At 42.2% G+C, this 20,565-nt stretch overlaps 1 long non-coding RNA gene across 1 annotated transcript in view, besides 1 other annotated feature; it reads right to left on the bottom strand.

Annotated features, from left to right (window-relative positions):
• Window positions 13,059-15,882: an enhancer, noted in NCBI's record as "VISTA enhancer mm1426". NCBI's record gives its function as "enhancer in: limb[4/5]" and the evidence as "EXISTENCE:transgenic organism evidence [ECO:0001131][PMID:17130149]".
• The window catches only part of 1700020N01Rik (RIKEN cDNA 1700020N01 gene), a 29,231-nt gene continuing 22,873 nt past the window's right edge, over window positions 14,208-20,565 (bottom strand). Inside the window, exon 3 of the long non-coding RNA NR_027968.1 lies at window positions 14,208-14,937. This is a non-coding gene — a long non-coding RNA (RIKEN cDNA 1700020N01 gene). The remainder of the gene's footprint in view (window positions 14,938-20,565) is intronic.

The raw sequence follows: 20,565 nt of genomic DNA, 5'->3' as shown, positions 1-20,565 counted from the left end.
TTGGTAGATACTCCTATGAAGTGTGTAGTATGATGGGCTGGTGACTTGAGCAGGCCACATGGCTGATAAGTGGTAATGAGAGATTAAAGCCTGGCCTCGGAGACTGCCCTCAGTCAGTCTGTCCTTTTCATTGTCAGTATTTTCAATTCATTCTTATTCTAAAAGAAATTCTTAAGTGAAGCATTTAAAAATAAGACATGCTTGTCTCAGTAATAGACTTTGATTATGGGATGTCATGAACTTGGCAATGTTTTTGGTCTTAGTGAAGTGGTTTATTCTCTAAACTATCAAGTATCTTTGGGGATTTCTGGCTCCCACTTCTCAAACCAAAGAATGCGCCTTAAGGGAAGCCTGGAGCCTACTGGAGGGAGGTACAAAGCATGTCTCTGGGGAGCACATGTGCTTCTGTGGCAGATGCAGGAAGCTAGAGACCTGGGAGCATCTGTTGTTATACAGCAGGGAGAGTTAGCAGAGCCGGAACAGGAGAGACACAAGAACCAGGTCACTAACAAGTAGCTTTGTGCTGTAGGCTGGGTCTGGAGTTCTGGGTTAGTGTTCATGACTCCCTTCTATAGCTTGAATGTGCTCTGACGGAGACTCTAAGGCATACCAGCAGAAGGGAATGTACAATGTCTGTGTGAAAAATAAAGTTCCCGAAGACTCGGTGTGATCAGAAGGAAGGCTAGAAGAATTAAGTGTTGAAAATAGAAAAGCAGTTCTTAATTCAAGAGCCATTGACAATGCGTTTTACAAAAGCAGGAGGAGGGGGAAATCACCTCTTGATTTGAGGAAGGAAGAAGGAAAGGCACAGGAACAGCGAGGAAGAGAGTGAACGAAGGAGAAAGGAAGGAGGAAAGTAGTTATTCTCAGATTCTCTCAACCGCTGCTTCTGAGGGCCAGTGTTCGCTGAATCATCTCTGTGGGCTAACATCTCATAGCAGGCGACTTCCAAGAAAGAGAGAAAGAACACTCGCTATGAACCCACTAGCAGCTTTCAGGGAGACAGTATGGGTGAAATAAGCATAATTTCAGAAATTATGATGCTTAGGAAATCAAAGAGGTTAAGTGTATAGAGCAGCTGAGAGCAATTCTAATCTGGTAATATGATTACATATTGTACGAGTGGAACTCCAGGGTTTGAATCTATTCACTTTGAGCTTCAGTGCCCAACAAGTGGTGCAGCCCTAATCAATTCTTAGTTCACCCAGTGAATGCAGTATTTTATGATTTTATGTTTAAATGCAAGAGCAGAGAGAGGCATTCTCTGGATCAACGTTGTTAAGGCTGTTAGTGGGTCCTGTTCCTGGAGCATAGGAGTAGAACTCAGCTTGTTTTCATGGTCACTCAACCAGGAACCATTAAATACATAGGGAGAGCTTCAAACCCATCATGGCCATCAGTTCTGATGTTGGATGAATGCTCACACCCAGACCTGTCCCCCTTGTCTGATCCTGTGCTCTTGTGCTCAGCGTCCAGGGAGAGCTCCACCCAGCAGTGTGGGCCACACAGGTCATCCTAGGAAAACATGTAATACTCCGCTGTCCTAGGGAGAGCAGTGGGCTGAGATTTCCATAGTTAAAATGTTAAATTGGTCCCAAATGTTAGTGAGATCTCACTTTCCAACATGAAACATTGACTCTAATCTGTGGCTTCTGCTCTTTTCTCACTCCGTGTTATATCTTAGTCTTGTCTTGGATCAGGTTTTATTCAGAAAGCAAAATGCAATACAAATCCTTTTACTTCCCCTGTATGTGAGTACATGTAGGGTGTGTGTGTGTGTGTGTGTGTGTGTGTGTGTGTGTGTGTGAATTTATGAGACAAAGTCTCCCTGAGGTCCGGAATGGCTTCAAACTTCCTGTTTTCACCTTTCAAATTCTAAGATTATACACATGCACCACCATGCTAGGCCTGAAAATGTATTTCTCTGTTGATCAAATTTAGCCAGTGTTCTCTGGCATGTCGTTGATCTCAAGAACAATTCTGAGTCTGTTTGACCATATTATAGAAATTATTATATCAATTAAATTCCAGTTCAGTATTATCCTTTCTAAGCAAAATATGACCTAATAAAATCTTGGAGTCAGACAAATCAATAAGCAAACAAAGCCAAATTTTTTTCAATTATTAAAACAAACAAACAACCCACCCCCCTGCTTTCTGGGGTGGGATAATTCATGTCTATTCTAACATTTGGAAGACTCAGATGGAAGGATCATGAAGCCAACCTGGATTATATAGGGAGCATGTCTTTTAAAAATACAAAATAAAATACCATGGAGAGGAGATGGCTTTCCATGGAGGACTGATGGGCAGGGTTGGACATCACTCCTAAAAGTTAGTCTGACCTTCGTGTGTGTGCCATGGTATGTAAGCGTGCGCTCTCTCTCTCTCTCTCTATCTCTCTCTCTCTCCCTCTCTCTCTCACTCTCTCTCTCTCCCTCCCTCTCTCTCTGTCTCTCTCTCTCTCACACACACACAAATAATAATGCGATTTAAAAATTATCAAGCAAAAACAGAAATCTTTTTACACGTCTTGTTTTTACTTTAAGACTCTAAGTTTCTTATGCTTTAATAAGTTTGTTTATAATATCAGAATGCCTTTTAATTAGTCAGCAGGTCATTCCTGGTACAGTTGAGGTTTTCATTTACCCAGAATAAACTGAAAACTTTATTTATAGCAGAATAAACATCAGAAAACTCAGAAACTTAATCAACATTTATTATACTTTGCAAAAGCAAATAGTGCGACATATCTGGGGAAGTGCCCTGGGGAGGTTGGCTGCTATTTTCTCTGACTGGAGCAGAATTTTTTGGTACACTGGAAATTTTCAATTTTAAAAAAAAGTATACCCTGAAACATAGTATGTCTGTGAGTGATCACTGAAATGAACCACCTATATCTAACTACATAGCTATTGTGTTGACAATAAACAGAATCCTGCCAGGTGCCAACAAGTTGAGATTTTTATACTGTCATGACTACTTATTCATTGTTAATTTACTGTGTAGAACTGTACTATTTCTAATCATAAAATAAAAAGATGCTATGAAATAAAAGAATGGCTATTTAGAGAATTCATTGAAGATTCTATATAATTAATTAAAAAAATAGGTTTATTTAAAATCATTTCTCAAATTAGAAAGTTAAATTCAAGAAAGCTCCAATAAATGTACTTGAAAAGGGTCAAATTACTATGCAAGAGAAGTAGAGACTGTATTCAAGGGAAGCATAATTACTGAAATATTTATGTTTTTCGGCTGATGGTCTGAATAGCTAACAACTTTAATGTTTTATTACTCTGTTGCTATGCAGAACATTCTACCTTGAGCATGTATTGACTTTCTCCCCTGATGACACCCTCCCCCCAGCTCCTCCTAGAGCCCCTATCCTGTCCATCTCTCAACTCCAGGTCTTCTCTTTATACCCTAGTGAGTCCACCCAGTGCTTCCTTCATGCACATGGATATAGGGCTGTCCACTGGAGCATGGGCAACCTACCAGAGGCCACATCAGTGAAGAAAACTGACTCTCCCTATTCTAATTCTTTCAACTGTTGGTAATTCCTCAACGAGGGATGGGCCTCATGTGCTGCTCCCCTAAAATTCCATGCCAGAATTTTATCCCAACTTGTATAGGTCTTACGTAGTCACACAAGTGTGACAAGAGTGACAGCTGCTGTGAGTTCAGTTCGACAGCTGTCTCATGACTAAGTGACACTGTTTCACGTGGTCCTCCCAACCTCTGGCTCTAGCATTCTTGCTGTTCTGTCTTCCACAGTGTTCCTTGAGCTCCGGTGTGTGTGTGTGTGTGTGTGTGTGTGTGTGTGTGTGTGTGTGTGTGTGTGTGATATCTCACATGTGCCATTTGGGGCTGATCTTTCCACAGTCACTCATTCTCAGCACTCTGACTGGCTACATTAACCTGTCTCTTACTTAAGTGCCATTCACTGCAAAAAAAGGGGGTGGGGTGGGGAGAGCTTTTCTAATGAGGGTTGAGAGCTGCCTTAATCTATGATATAATACAGGTATTTAGGAGGCGATTTGATGCTGTCCCTGCTTAGTAAAGTAGAAATGGGGTCTCCCATCTGATCTTCCCAGCCACACAATCTTGGCCAGGTTTCAGTGTCAGGCATAAATTCTCTCCTCTGAGGTTGGCCTCAATTCTAATCAGAAAGTGGCTGGTTCCTCCATAGTATTCATTCTACTATGGCACTGAGAGGCATGTCTTGGCAGGTTGGTCATCATTGTAGCTCACAGGGTTCAAAGTTGGATAATACATTGATAGCTGATGACACAGCACCATCTAGCACTATGGGATTTTTTTTTTTAATTTTCAGATAGCGTTTCTGCATAGTTATAGAATGTGATGTTCTTATTTCCTATGAAGGCTGTAGCATGGTGAAGCTGGGACAGATGCCTGTCTACACTATACCATGCTGGCATCCAGCTGGTCCACCTTCCCTCCCTATTGTGCATCTAAACAGACCTTGTGAAAAACAGCAAGATAAAAATTTTAGAGTCCTACCACACTTAAAATATTTCTTTTGCAAAGGACAGTGGATTTGAAAAGCTCAAGATGCTAAGTAGGTAGAGACTTGTGGAAGCTGGTTTACATAAAGCTATGTGAGCTCTAAGGAATAGAGACCAACTCTACTTTTGGGAAGTGAGTCAAGTATTATCTGAAACTAGTCGCACAAACCCAAATGGATCAGAAGGTCATAAAGTCCTTGGTCTGTCTCTGGTTTAGTCCCTGGTCTTTTTCCTTCTTGGTTTCCTTTATGTGTCTTGTGTGGCCTCTAGGGCAGTCTCCCTCAAGGATATTTATCCCTGACCAGTCTGGCCTTTCCTCTCTGTAACAGCTCATAAGCTTTTGCACATGGCTCTGGCTCACTGTGCCTGTGGCAATTTGACAATTGCAGTAAAACTGCTTCTTGGTCATTTACTCCTCATTTCTTAGTCCAACTTTCCAGAGGAAAGCTGTAGTTGGTTCAACTCTTTTCCATATTTCAGGCCAAGGGTAAGGGAGGGCGCAGCTGTGAGATGGTCCTGAGGTCAGGCTTGTCCAATCTCTGCCACAAAAATGAAGTTCAAGACTTTTGGGGGGAAAAGATTATGGATAGGCGATATTCTCAAGAAAGACTGCCAGTCAGGTTGACTGTGTGTGCACATATTTACAAATTCATTTTCTGTTCACAAATTACAATTATGCATAGCTATGGAGTAAAGTTTTTATCTGGAAGCCACTTTTGATATGATCTCAGGTCTTTATTAAATTTTTAGCTATTCATTCAACAAGTTTTCATTAAGTGGTCTGAGTGGGTCTAATCTAGGAAGAAATAACAACTCAAATAGGACCTGGGATGCTTAGAAATACTGGATTCCCCAGTGCGACCTTGCCCCATGGTTCCTATGTCCTACATGTTGTCATCACTTACAGCTCGGTTTTGATTTGTCACCTCTGTGAGACTTATCTATGCTGTCAGTAGAATGGAAGGATACTTTTTATGCACAGCCGCCTTCACAAAGATTCAGGATTATCTTCACCACACACGTCTTGGCAACGTGTCTGAGTGGTTCTGAAGGGTTATGGCACTTTCATCTATGAGATAATATGAATTTATAAGCACACATAAGTATCAGATGGGTATATGAGAAGAAGAGGAAACAGCATGAATTCTGCTAGTCATAGGTTAAGGACTTACTGCTTATAAACTTTTGCCACATTTTTAAAAAAAGAAACTCTTCCCTTTGGCAGATACTCAAGTGGTGAACCATCTTAAAGAGACATCCTGGTGCCTCCCCCAGGAGGCCAAGGTCAACACTAACCATCTGACATTCATTCATGCTTATTGTGTGCATCCATAAAGAAAGGAGTGAGAACAACCCTTGACCTCTGTGGTCTTTCTCCAAAGACCCAGGCCCTATTCAGTCTCAGCCTAAGCAGAAAAAAAAAATAATGTTTGGGCATACTGTCCAAGAAGCAAAACTGTCTAACAAATTTCCTAAAGACATCCAAGGTTGTAAAACAAGAGGAGTCTAAGAAACTATCTCAGTTATGAACACAGCCTGAGATGACAACTCAATAAGCATGTTATAACTACATGGATGTAGCTGTCAAGTAGAAAGGGCCACTGATGTAAAGATAAGGAAATAGATAAAGAGTATACTTTAGCCAGTAATAATCCATACATATCTAAACAAATATAATTATATTAATGTATGACATTAATATTTCAGGGATGCTGAATACAGGGTATATAGAAATTACATCATCTTTTAAACTTTTAAGTAAATCATTACCTACCTATTCAAAAATAAATTGTATTTAAAAACCCATTATGTGTTAGAAGAAAATTGAAGAAAGACTCTTTTGATTTGCTTTGTTTGTTTTCCTCGGAATCTTTGAGTATGGTACTTCTGGTGTTACACCAAGATTGTCCTGGAAATCTTTGGAGTGTCTGAAGCTCGGATGCCTTATATACCCATCTTCCCTGGAGGCTCTGCAGTGAAAGTACAGGGCAAAACTAGGTGCTGCTTGGGGGCTCTCCATTTATCAGGTGTTAGCATAATTATAACAAACAGACCACTTAACAGCAAAACTCATCAAGTCTGTACTGTACTTAAAAAAATAATGTGCAAACATTATAACAAGTAGCATAGACAGATGGGAAAAAAAAAACCTGCCCATCTTCCCTCTTATTTCTCTCCCTGTATCCCTTGTTCCTTCTGCCTGGCTAGTTACAGTGCTGAAGAAACTAGCCATTCTGATTTCTATATTCACATTTCATCACAAACATTCTCAGGTCATTTCCTATCGTCAACTTTTCATTTTGAAAGGATGGGTAACAGTGAAATAAGCTGCTACGCTATAATTGAATTGAATTCTCTAAAAGCCAATGCTTCAGTTAACCATGTCTACCACAAGGGACTGAGCTCCCTGTGGCTCATCCTGTGTCACCCAACTGAATGCTCAGATGATGTCTAGAGTATATTTATTCCTTGGGAAGACATTCTGAACTCCTGACCTGAGTCTCCTGCCAGGGGTGCACAGAGTCCATGCTCAGCAGTTTTGGGGATTGCAACGCAGAGCTGCACAGCTCTGCAGTAACCGGACCTCATCTTTCCTTTCTGCTTTTTAAGATGCCTCACTGTGAAATCAAACTTGTTTGGCTCCAGGCATTCAAAATGCCTTTCATTTACTCACGAAGAGACGATAACTGTGGTTAACTTTATGTACCACATGATTGAAAAATGAAATGTTCTCATGGACAGGGTTGCAAAAAAAGATAACCAAAATGGATGAAGGAAGGAGGCGATGATGGACCGACCATAAGTCATCCGGTTACAGTTTCTTGGAAGATGGAGAGAATGCATATCTTGTTTGATGTCCTCAAGCCAAGAGCGTATCTAATGCCTGTCAACTCCTCTAAGGAGAAAAACGCTGGATACACCTAACCCTCTTCCTCTTCTCCTCTCCCCCTCTCTCTCCTGCAAGGCATAGATTATTAAAAGGAAATTTGCTTTTCTTCTTAAGGTCATTGCAAAAACCTAGCTTCAGTTCTGATCTTGGTACACATAAGAGACAGGAAAGAAAGTGGATTGTTAAACTGAAAAACAAGCAAGCAAGCAAACAAACAAACATATAAATGGTTCTGTAATAAAAGGTACTGGACACTAGAGGGATTGGACCAAAATGTAGAGGAGTGTTCAGTACCAACTTATAAAAATGGTCACTACACTGGCAGAATTTATGTCAGAGGATGGAAAACATGAGTAATGTTCTTGCCAAAAAGGACATTCTGGACCGACCCATGCAAACAAGCAATCAGAGGCTGGAGCCTGGCCGAGCCAGCCCCATGAGGAAACAGCTGTGAGGTCAGCCTCAGCTTAGCAACACAGGCAGTCTCTTTCTCTCCGTATTAGAGTCAACACAGAAAGCTCATGGCCCACCCAAACAGGGAATGGAAGGCTCCAGAAAGCTGGAATATGCATACGGTGCCCTCGGGTTTCCTCTGACTCATGCTGGTAACTGTGAGCCACAGGGACAAATCTTCACCTGTGACTTTGCTTCGATCGGGCACTCTGACTTGTTGACCTTGTGAAACGTTAAGAGGCAAGTGGGTGTTCATTTTGTGTTGCTACCACAGATTACTTTATCACAGGAATTATGTGAAGAAAAGAGATTTGACTCAATTTTGGGGTCACAATGTCCAAATAGAACAACGATATTTGTAGGTAACATCCCCAACTGTGTCACAGTATTGTGGAGAAGTAAAAAATGAAAATGTCTGTGGGCATAAGAGATCAAGTACATGGGATGGTCTCATTATGTGCAACTCATCCCCAAAAGAACTACCTTAATGCCCTTCAAAGGTGCTGCTGCTATGACCTAACCACCTTCCACTAAGCCTACCCCTTAAAGAGGCAGACTATTACAATGGAGCCCAAGCTTCTATTACAGCACATGGCTCTCTGGGGGACAGAGAACATACCTAAATCATACTGGGGACCAACTACATAGAGCTTTTGATAGCTGAACAGGAGAAAGGGTTTTGTTTGTTTGTTTGTTTGTTTTTGCCTTTAATCAGGCTGGTTTACTTTTCAATAGGACTCCTTATGTCATGGACTCCAGCCTATCTTTAAACAATTTAAAGTTACAAAAAGCCCATGCTTTTCCTTCCTTCTGAATATTTTTGTTCCTGTCATATTTTTTCTCTTTGGAGGTTACTTCTTAAAACTTCATGCAGCATTTTTCTATGTTTAAATAACTCAAAATCAGACAACACATCATTTATTTCTTGCAGCATAGTTGACCTTGTGATGCCACATTTTCTCGTTCTTCATAGGAAATCAATCTGGGTAGTAAAGAACCCATGTGCTTTATAGTCTACTTCAAACTCTGAGCTAACCTAGTAAATCAAGCTATAAATGAAAATTACCAATGGGGGAAAGAGTCTTTTCTATTTAACTTTTCAGGGAAAAAAAATCAGTCCAGTAGTTTCCAAGGCGCTGCGTTTACCTTGCCAACTTCCATTACAAACCCTGGCTAACAGCATGGCCCAAAAAGTGGCTCATTATTAACTATGTGGGCAAATATTAAAAAAATAAAAGAGAGAAACAGAGTTGGGGTCTACTTATCGATTAAAAACAGAGAGATGCAAATGCCAGTTAAAGATGGAGACCTTGTATGAGATCCTCTAAGGTGGATACAGACACTGCCCTTTCTGCCAAGCTGTGCCAGGCAGGGCTGTGCTGCAAGAGAACCTCAGACTCCTAGTATAGAGTCTGACTCCCTTCTCTGGACTCCCGGGTTCAAGGCAGGGGATTGGTAAGGGCAAGGCTTAGGAGGTCAGACAAGTCAAGGATAAATGAGACTTATGTGGCTGGATGAACAAGAGCCACCTGACCCAGAAAATATACCTTGATTGGGAGGCTGGGGCAGGATTTCACCCTGGTCCATTTTCTCTGAAGTCCCATTTTATACAGACAGCAAGCACACATTTGTATATGCAATGGGCAGGTAGCAGAATGTAGGGCTTATTCTGTGGACATTAAGTGGGAAGACAGAAGGTCTGGTCCATTACTAAGGCAGTTATGAGATTGTCGAGTGAGAGGGACCATTTCTGTCTTACTCAGATTCTCACCATGCCACTAGCCCTTACATGTAGGTAAATCTGTTTGGAAAGTTCAAGGGCTTCTGACTGTAATTCATCTTGCAGCATTACCGTGAGGCTTTGTCTGAGACTCTCAATGCTGAGTGAGAAGCTGCTCCAACCACACAGCACTCACTTCCCGACAGACCTTCTGTGCGCCTTTTGTTCTTAGCCCTTGGAACTTCTGAGTTGTTTAGCTCAAGCTCTTGGTAGATGCCTCTGTGAGATGTTTAGACCAGCATACAGATTCACCACTGGCTATTCAGCAAGTTACATAGAAAACACAGCACACAAAGAAATCGGAACCCTGTCAGAGCAAACTCAAACTCTACCGAGTAGGTGCCGCTGCTTTTGGACTGGAGAAACTGTTTCTTTGACACGTAACTGATTCGAAGTGTAGAAGTTTTTTCTCAGGGCCACCACATCCCATCCTAGCTTCACCTTGTTGTTCAGGCTGTGTACAGATGCTGTATGCTCTCATTTGGTAATGCACTGAAATGTATCCTTGTCTACTAAGTTTGGAACTCAAATTACCATGCCAAAGTGGACACACTCTATTACTGGTGCAAGGCATATTATTTTCTTGATCACAGAGCTATAATCCTTTTCATCTTGAATCCAGATCTTAATGATGAAGCAGTCTTGTATTAAAACAAAGCTGTCACACCATTTCATTCCATGAATATCAACTTGTCTAGGGTAAAGCATGATTTCCAAGTGGAAATCCACTTTGCTTTTAGGGCACAGCGGCAACACATAGTGGGTACTTGAATCTGGGCACCTTTGAAAGTAGATGGGAGGCTTCCAATCAGCAAGAAATTGGCCCGTTCTTCCCATATGCTTCTAGTTGGCTTCTGGGAGGAAAGGGGGCATGGGGGGCTTTCTTACTAATCTCACTGCATCTCATCTAATTCTCAAGCCAACACTCAAGGGATAACAATACAGGAAGTTTGAACAGAGCTATTCTAAGCAGTTTGCAGATAATCACTGGGTAGTAAACGCCAGTAGTATTTTTAGTACATTATCTCATAAGCAAAAAAGCTGGAGCTTGTCAACCACTAAATAGCATGGTCCAACATGCTCCACTATGTTCATAGCAGCCTTATTTATAATAGCCAGAAGCTGGAAAGAACCTAGATGCCCCTCAACAGAGGAATGGATACAGAAAATGTGGTACATCTACACAATGGAGTACTACTCAGCTATTTAAAAGAATGAATTTATGAAATTCCTAGCCAAATGGATGGACCTGGAGGGCATCATCCTGAGTGAGGTAACACATTCACAAAGAAACTCACACAATATGTATTCACTGATAAGTGGATATTAGCCCCAAACCTAGGATACCCAAGATATAAGATATAATTTGCTAAACACATGAAACTCAAGGAGAATGAAGACTGAAGTGTGGACACTATGCCCCTCCTTAGATTTGGGAACAAAACACCCATGGAAGGAGTTACAGAGACGGAGTTTGGAGCTGAGATGAAAGGATGGACCATGTAGAGACTGCCATAGCCAGGGATCCACCCCATAATCAGCATCCAAACGCTGACACCATTGCATACACTAGCAAGATTTTATTGAAAGGACGCAGATGTAGCTGTCTCTTGTGAGACTATGTCGGGGCCCAGCAAACACAGAAGTGGATGCTCACAGTCAGCTAATGGATGGATCATAGGGCTCCCAATGGAGGAGCTAGAGAAAGTAGCCAAGGAGCTAAAGGGATCTGCAACCCTATAGGTGGAACAACATTATGAGCTAACCAGTACCCCGGAGCTCTTGACTCTAGCTGCATATATATCAAAAGATGGCCTAGTCGGCCATCACTGGAAAGAGAGGCCCATTGGACTTGCAAACTTTATATGCCCCAGTACAGGGGAATTCCAGGGCCAAAAAGGGGGAGTGGGTGGGCAGGGGAGTGGGGGTGGGTGGATATGGGGGACTTTTGGTATAGCATTGGAAATGTAAATGAGTTAAATACCTAATAAAAAATGGAAAAAAAAATAGCATGGTCCAGGCCATTGAATGAGTCTTCACTGTTAGCCATGAAGCTAACTGTCTCTTTGACTTATGGCACAGTGTATTTGAAGAAAAATGGAGGCACAGTGAGCTAGGTATGTTTGTATTAACTGGCTTTAGGGTCGTTGCTGCGGTGTGTAAATGACATGCGCATATGTGCAAGTGGGTGCTTACCCGTGTGTGAAGGCCAGAGATGTCCTTCTTTTCCAACACTCCTTTCCAATTTACTTTTTTTTTTAATGTAACAACAACAACAACAAAAAAGTGGCCTCAAGAAAGAAATGGCCAAGTGTGTGACAGGCGTCTGAGTAAGACAGGATATTCTTAAGTCCTAAGCCATTTTCTTATCTACCTTAGGATTTGAAAGAAGGCCTCTGATAATCTCAGACCATATTTACTCATTTCCTGCTGGGCCAGCAAAGCTTCCAGATTCATTGTCTCTACCTCTCTAGCATTGAAGTTACAGAAATTTCCCTCCCTGTCTAGCTGACACAAACTTGGGTCTTCATGCCTGTATGGCAAACACTCTTTTAACGGAGTCACCTCCCCAGTTTGACCAATGACACTTGATCCTTGTGATTTGCAGGAACCCATATTCCATGTCACATCTTCCTGTCTTTCCCTTGCCTCCTGCATCCAGCTATAGCTGATTAGACTGCATACAGATAAAGCAAAAAATCACTCATATGTCCGTCTGTTGGATAACTTTATGTCAACTTGACACAGGCTAAAGTCATCTGAGAGGAGGGACATTCAAGAAAATGCCTCCAGGAGATCCAGTGGGAGGGCATTTCTTAGTGATCAGCAGTGGGTCCCAGCCCATTTTGGGTGATGCCATCCCTGAGCTGTTTGTCTTGGGTTGTATAAGTAAGTAGGCTGAACAAGTCATGTCAAGCAAGCCAGTAAGCAGCACCCCTCAACGGCCTCTGCTTCAGCTCCCATGAGCAGGTTCCTGCCCTGCTTGAATTCTTGTCATGACTCTCTTCAATGATGGACTGCAATGTGGAAGTGTAAGCAGAATAAATCATTTCCTCAATTTGCTTTGACTTATAGACTGGTACCATAAATAAAATGACACAGGGATGATGTTAATGAGAAATTAATCAACCAGAGAGGCAACCAGAATAGGCATGAGAAATGAATTTTAAGATTCTATGTATATAAACTCAGTGGGTGTCTAGAGTTGGCCCTGGTCTAAGAGAGTTCCAGCTCTAGTCTCCACTGTGCCCAGCACCATGGTGGTTCCTGCTTCATGTCTCCTCCAAGATTCACTGCCATGTGGTTCCCCAGTGTTAGCCCTCTTGACTTGAGCTGACTCTGCATCTCATCACCAAGACCCAGATGGTCCCACTTATCTGAATCCACAGCCCACAGGGTTCCACAGTCTTCAACTCAGACCAAGGAGAGGGTGGTGTGTCCAGGCTGGCACTGTGTCCAGGTGCATTTGAAAGCACAAAGGACACACACTGGGTGGGATGTTCAGCCCCTTTAACAGAAGCTAGGTGGAGACTTCACAGTTTCTTCATCAGGAGAAATCCTCAGAGGGAAGAGTCTACTGGAAGACATCTGGATCTTTTAGACCTGGCAGGGTGAAGCCTGATTAAGTAGTCTCTGCAGGGTACCACAAGACCTGGAAAAGGTGCACCCCGCAAAAACGTGGAAGTAATGGAGGTACAGTAAGCATTAAGCCTTATCCACCACTGAAATGCAATAAAAACAGAATCTAGTTTTTCTCCTTAGCCCCTAACACCTCCTGAAAACATGCAGGACTCTGTACTGAGAGCAGCAGCAATGCTTCCTGAGTTGTTCATTGATAATTTTCATTGTTGTTGCCTTATTTCTCTAAGTTTTAAACAAATCATTTTGTATGTTTAGCTCACATATATCTTCGCCTTACTATTGAAGTAGATCTCCACAGCTTTGTCCTTTCTGTTTTTACTCTGGGCTATTTACTGATCATCTCCAAACTGCTATTTTATAACTTATAAAATGACAGGAAGAGAACAGCTGTCAACACACACCATGTAGGATCTCCCATGAAGGGACCTGTCCTGCAGAAGTGACCTTTTCTATACTCTATTAATTCTATTCTATTATTAGCCTTTAGATCAAAGTACAGTATGGCAAGATACTGGATTTGTAGCCAGACCTATGTTCAGCTTTCAATCTTTCTGCCTTTAACTTGCCTGACTGGTTCCTTCACGAACAGTTACAGGAAAATGACTCAAACCACTAAAGCATTCGCAAGTTCAGGATTCTTACAAAGTCAAATGTATCCTTTCTATATAAACCAGCAACCAACTCATAATCTGACCCAGGAGTAATAAAGCTATGCACCCACCACCACTTCTGCTTGAAGCTAGAAATAACCCAACCTTTCTTTATTTAGTGAATGTCACCATATTCACTAATACCAGCACAATGGACTGCTGCTGAGGATGGGAAAGAAAGAATTGCTGATGCACACAATGCTATGGATGCAGTTCCCAGACAGACGCTCTATTGAACTAAAATAAGACAGAGTCCACACATACTTTATAATCTTTATGTTATATTTGGGCCAAGAAAGCTAAGCAGTAGTTGTCAGGGGCTGAATACAAAGGGTCACAAAAGGACATTTGAGCACGGGAACCTCCCCACGTGTGGATCGTAGTGGTGATTCCCCTACAGTAATAAGCACTAACCACAACTCAGACCTGTACGTGCAGACAATGGAGCAGACGGCATACAGATTGCACCTTATTAGGGAAACATTTCAGAGTTAAGGTTTGAGAATCAGATTGTGTTCAAACTGTAGCTCCCCAGCATTTTGGTTATAGGACCACAAGGCACAGAACCATTCCGAGTCTCATTTTCTTGACTTATAAAACAGAGCTAATAACTGTGGAGGCTGCTGGGAAAACATGAAGAAAATAATGCACCTCATTGTTTACCGTAATGCCAGACCATCAGAGAGCTCTATAAATGGACCTTATTGCTACCTTTCTCCCTCACTAAAGAGTTAGGAGACTGTTCAGGGGAAGAGATTTCTAAACAGAGTTGTATGGTTTCTCATTTAAATGGGAAATCAGAGCTTTACTGGAGAGCTTGTGAAGAATACTGGCGCCTTATATAAATGAAGACAGATCTTTCACTTCCTCAGCAGAATTTAATTTCCTCTATGAAGTCTTCTCAATTCCTTCTCTAAATATTGATGGATGGGCCCGAGGTCATATGTTTATCTTTCTGGAGCAAATACGGCCATGATGGATAAACTCGAGTTCCTGGAAAATAGAGAAAAATGTGAGCAAAGAGATAAATAACATGTAGAACCTGCACTCCCGTTCCTACAGTAGCATTTATCCATCTAGACAATGAAGGGCTATTTGCACCCAGTACTAATGGTCCCAGAAGCTAGAGACTCAGTAGTCACCAACAGAGGCAGGAAGATGTCATCCTCAGGGAGCTTGTGTGCCACATTCTGTCAGGGTCACTGAGCCAGCTCTCTGTGCCTCCCTCCCACGAAATTCAAATGGCATCTCTGTCTGCTGATCGTCAGGAAAAATCATGCTCACCGGCCCTGTGATGTATACTTAGAGGCTCTGGCACTGAGTTTTATGTGTACTTCTTTAATAGCTATTGATTGGTTTTGGTAGGAACGAGGGTTGAACCCAAGGCCTTGAATACACAAGGCAAATGTTCTACAGCTAAGCTACATCCCAAGTCTCTAGCTTTTTATTGTGAAATGATTGCTCAGACATTTCAGAGAAGAGACAGATGGTCTAGGGTACCCTTCAGCCAGCTGTCTCTAATTGCAAAATTTTATATAAGTCTCATTTATCAAGGCTAAGAAACAGATCTTAGTACACTATCATTGCCTGGAAGGCAGGCCATATTTAGATTTGAACCCACACTCCTTAATGATTAATCAAAACTCTTCAGCTCCTTAAGCTTTTAGTACCTTCTTAGTTTAAAAAAAAAGTTTTTTTTTTCTCTCTTAAGACTTGAAGATCAAGACCTTTTTATGGCTTGAATGTATTCCCCAAAAGTTCATGAGTGGAAAATTTATGTCAGTGTTACGTTGCTCTGATTCTCTATTTTCTCCTGACAATCAGTGTCTTCCCTAAAGTCACTTGATTTCTAGCCAGACAAGCCTAAGAATGGTCCATGACTTCAAGCTGTCCCGGCAAGCCAGCCCCCAGGTAGATGCTCCTCCTCTTACACTGTTGTGTTACTGTTAAGTCCTAACACTGGGGCACACGTAGCATTGGGTGCCTGCAATCCCGACACTTAGCTAAGGTGGGAGTGTGCTACCCTGGGCTACATAGTGGCACCTAGCCTCAAAAAAAAAGTACAATTTCAACCTTGCATCACACCCAAACTCTGCACTGGTTCTCCATCTAGAATGCTTAGCCCCGACCTTCAGCTGACCCCTGGCATCATTTTACAGCTCCCCCTGCTTGGCAGGCGATCTACCTACCGTGTCTTCTCCCATCGTGCTCTGTAGCAGTACCACACCCTTTCTGTTCTCATCTTTCTATCCACGCTACACAGTCACTGTATCCCCTTAAATAGCCAGGTCAGTGTAAAGGGGATGAAGCTGCTACAAGTAAGGATGGTGGTGTTGGTCTTCCACTATTCATGGCCCTATGCAGTGTCCTCTCTTCACCAGATTTCACAGTCACCACAGTACTCTAGGTATTAACAGGTGACTCTCAAAGTGAGGATATAAAAGAAGTGGAGGCATCTTGCCTTGTCAACTTAGGTTAGGAAGAGGCCATGAGGTCACATAAGCCATTCTGTATGGAGAACTTTATTTTTGGAGGGGCAGGGGGACAGGATCTCAATGTTAAGTTCAGGCTGGCATGAAATTCACTATGTAGACCAGGCTAGCTTCAAACTCACAGACACTTGCCTCACCGACACCTAACGGCTAGGACTCAAGGCATGCACCACCCTGACTGGTTTTACACAAGCCACTCCGTGGAGAAGACCACAGAGAGGAATGAGGACCCCTGGCACACACTAGTATACAAGGCAAGTGACAGAACCACCTTGAAAGGGGAACCCAGGAAAATCACTTAAAAAAAAAAAAGATTTATTTTATGTGTATGAATACACTGTACACTGGAGCTGTCTTCAGACACACCAGAAGAGGGCATCAGATCCCATTACAGATGGTTGTGAGCCACCATGTGGTTGCTGGGAATTAAACTCAGGACCTCTGGAAGAGCAGTCAGTGCTCTTAACCACTGAGCCATCTCTCTAGCCCCTGTATCCAAATTTCTAATTGAGATAGCTGTGTTCTGATAGAATTCTCATTTTATGATTGCTGTAATTCTATATGTGTGCACACAAACACAGACACACAGGCACTTACATATACACATATCAGAAACATGGGGAAATCTGGGGTGTGGGGTTCTCAGCACATGGCAACAGAACCTTGAGTTAGTCATCAGAGCTGTTTACAAATACTCCTGTTGCTCCTCTGGACACATCCTAGAAGTCAGCTGCCACACCCCTTTACTTTTAAACCAAAGTGTGGTCACTTGCTTTTGACAATGGCGTAGATGTGAAGAGACAGCGCATGTGCAATGCCTGGCAGTGTTCAAGCTAGCACACACTTCACTAAGTTTCCTTTTGACTCTGGGGCCCTGAGAGGCTGAGCAGAGTTTGCTGCTGATGTGCATGAGGCACGAACACAGGAGAATGAATGCTTGCTGTATAAAGACAATGAACTTAGAAAAAGCATACTGCTATCTAGCTTCTCCTAACAGACACCGCTATAATAATATCCTAGCTAATTAAGAGTACATCTCCTTAGGTTTAGAAGTCCCTGGTATCCTGTAAGGAATACTTGAGAGAGAGAGAGAGAGAGAGAGAGAGAGAGAGAGAGAGAGAGAGAGAGAGAGAGTGATGTCATCTACAGAGTTAAACAAGCATTTCTGATGTCTGTGTCATCCTGGGCATGAATTCCAGTGCTAGGAGAAGCAGCTGGAGATGCCTGCCTTTGTTTTCATTCTCTAAGTGGGAGATCAATAGTTGGCCGAGGACTGCACTTTCATTTTCAGTTTTAAAACTTGGACTAAATTTAGAGTATACTTTGAATCTCTGAGCATCCTCTGGACTACTAAAGGCTACAAACTAGGCAGAATACTACCTAAGTGTGAATGTTCAACATTACTTGAAAGATATAATAAAGTGTATGTTCTCTTGGTGGTGGTAAAATAAAATTATGAAATGTTTACAAGAAATTAACATCATTATATTTCTTCTCTCATCACTATATATTAACTAATAAGTATGTTATGACAGGTCACTATTGTTAATTTCCTATTAACCTAGGTAACTTGTATAGTGTTGACCTAGAAAAAAATGGCAGAATTCTATTTATGTTAAAATGGGTTTTTTTTAAGAGTTTTTGTATAGTATTACATAATTTTATATACCTGTGTGTGTGTGTGTGTGTGTGTGTGTGTGTGTGCGTGCGCACACACACATGTACGCATGTGTTCAAGTAAAGAAAGAAAGGTTAGGGGCTGGTGAGATGGCTCAGTGGGTTAGAGCACCCGATTGCTCTTCCGAAGGTCCAGAGTTCAAATCCCAGCAACCACATGGTGGCTCACAACCATCCGTAACAAGATCTGACTCCCTCTTCTGGAGTGTCTGAAGACAGCTACAGTGTACTTACATATAATAAATAAATAAATCTTTAAAAAAAAAAAAAAGAAAGAAAGGTTAGACAGGGTCTCACTATATAATCTAGGATGGCCTCAAATTCTCTTGCCTAACACATATTGCTGACAGATAAGATTATGATCTTGAGTCACCATGCCTAGCACACATCTTAAATAAAAGCCTTATGAAAACTTCTCAAGTGTTTCAACACTGTACCTGTTGACCTATTGCTACAGAGGGGAATTACAAAGGAAGGCAAACATGCTAAACAACAGAACAGGATACTGTGGGTGTCATCCATATGCCTATATCAGTCTCCTTATCTACATCTTTTTGGAAAACTTGCAAGACCCCTTAGAAACTCTTAGCACTCTGAAGACTCGCTGAGCTAGGCCTTGCTGGTTCAGACTGCTTGGTATAGTTTGCTTTTCTGTTGCTATGATGATGTACTGAGACCAAAAGCAACATGAGAAAGAAGTTTACTTGGCTCACACAGCACATGACAGTCCATCACAGAGTGGAGCCAAGGCAGGAGCTCAAGGCAGGAGCTTGAAGCACAAACCACAGAGCAGTGCAGCTTACTGGCTTGCTCTTCACAGCTTCCTCGTCATGCTTTTTGACACGAACCAAAGCCACCTACCCAGGGATGCCAGAGTCCACGGTGGACTGGACACTCCAACATCAAGAAAATTCTCTACAGACGTGCCACAGGCCAGTTTGATAGAGACAAGTTTTCAATTGAGATTCCTTCTTCCCAGGTGAGTCTAGCTGATGAAGACTTATCAACACACTGCAGTAATACAGTTATAATACAGATACTTGAAGAGAAGATACTCATTTCTCAAAGTTTTGGGGTTGGAAATCCAGGATCATGGTGTTGCCATGGTCAGGTTCTGGTGACTAATTCCTTTCTGACTTTTAAGCAGCTGTCGAAAAACTGTATATACAAATAGTTTTTCTTTGATGGGTATGTGGAGACAGAAAACCTCTTGTCTCTTTAAGCCAACTGATCCAACCATGAAAGCAACATCCTTATGACCTAATTTAAGCCTGAGCACTTCCCAAAGGCTCCATCTCTGCACACCATCACAGAGAGGGGCAAGGCTCAAGCACATGCATTTTGGAAGGGAACACAGACACTCAGCCTCTAAGTACATGATGTATCACAGAGCTCTCTGAGAAAGTTTTACTCAAGGGTGACTTTTGCCAAGGGTACAGCAGCCTGTTCTTAGTTACAGAAAGGAAACATGGCCTTGACATGAGCAGTGAGAGTATTAGGGAAGAGTGAGGGCTGCAGATGTTTGAGGCTAGGGGAGACAGTGTAAACTATTCACCTTAGGGAGTGGGAGGACTTCAGGGATTTAAAGTGGGGCCAGTCAAGCCAATTTTCTCCTGCTCCATTGAAGCCTCTAGGTTAAGACTTCAGACAGGTAGATTTCAATAAGGAGGGCTGTGGCTTCACCACAATAAGTCCACTTTTCAGAGGTTTAATCTCATCTGAGTCAGCAGTCATGCTAGAACACTAGTTACAGAACTGTTAGTGTATGCCCAGAGCCACGCTGTGAGCTCGGTGCTCATTTACTCTCCATCACCCTTGGCAGGGACAGCAGGCCACTTCTGTTACTGCTTTAGAGATTAAGAAACTGAAGCTAAGCTTAACTGCCTTCGCACAAACACGTACATCTACCATCAGAATCATCTGAGAGTTGAACCCATCATCTTCAGCCAGCATTCAATCTAGGGGAAGAGTTGGTAGAATTTGGGCACACTATGCAGCTTATGGGCACCCTCTACAGTCCTAGATAGGCCAAGGGTTACTTTTATTTACAGTAACTAAATAATTAACATTGGTTACCAAATTGGTAGAGTCAAGAACTCGAGGATAACAGATATTCCAGTGTATGTGAGTGCATCAGTCATATGTGCTCTAGTTAAATGGCTGTAACTGCAGGGCAGAATAATCCTGTGACGTGGGGATGACCCACAGTGACCATTATGACTCCACAGTCACGCTGACTTCCTAAAGATTCCATCTTCAAAGATATCTGGAAAACAAGTTTTGGGCTTTGGATGTTAGGGCCCACAGTAAGCAACATAAGTGAAAGGGGAGTTCAGATGCCAGAGTTTCTGAAATATTCCTAACAGAAACAACTGGAAGGCCTTCTCCAGGCATTACCACCAAGCTCTTCCAACCCCAGGCTCTTGGAGGTTTTTGATTTGTTTTTTAATTC

This window comes from Mus musculus, chromosome 10 (assembly GCF_000001635.26).
Source record: "Mus musculus strain C57BL/6J chromosome 10, GRCm38.p6 C57BL/6J".
Classification (NCBI taxonomy): domain Eukaryota; kingdom Metazoa; phylum Chordata; class Mammalia; order Rodentia; family Muridae; genus Mus; species Mus musculus.
The sequence above is the reverse complement of the archived record's forward strand: the minus strand, read 5'-3'. Positions and strand labels throughout refer to the sequence as shown.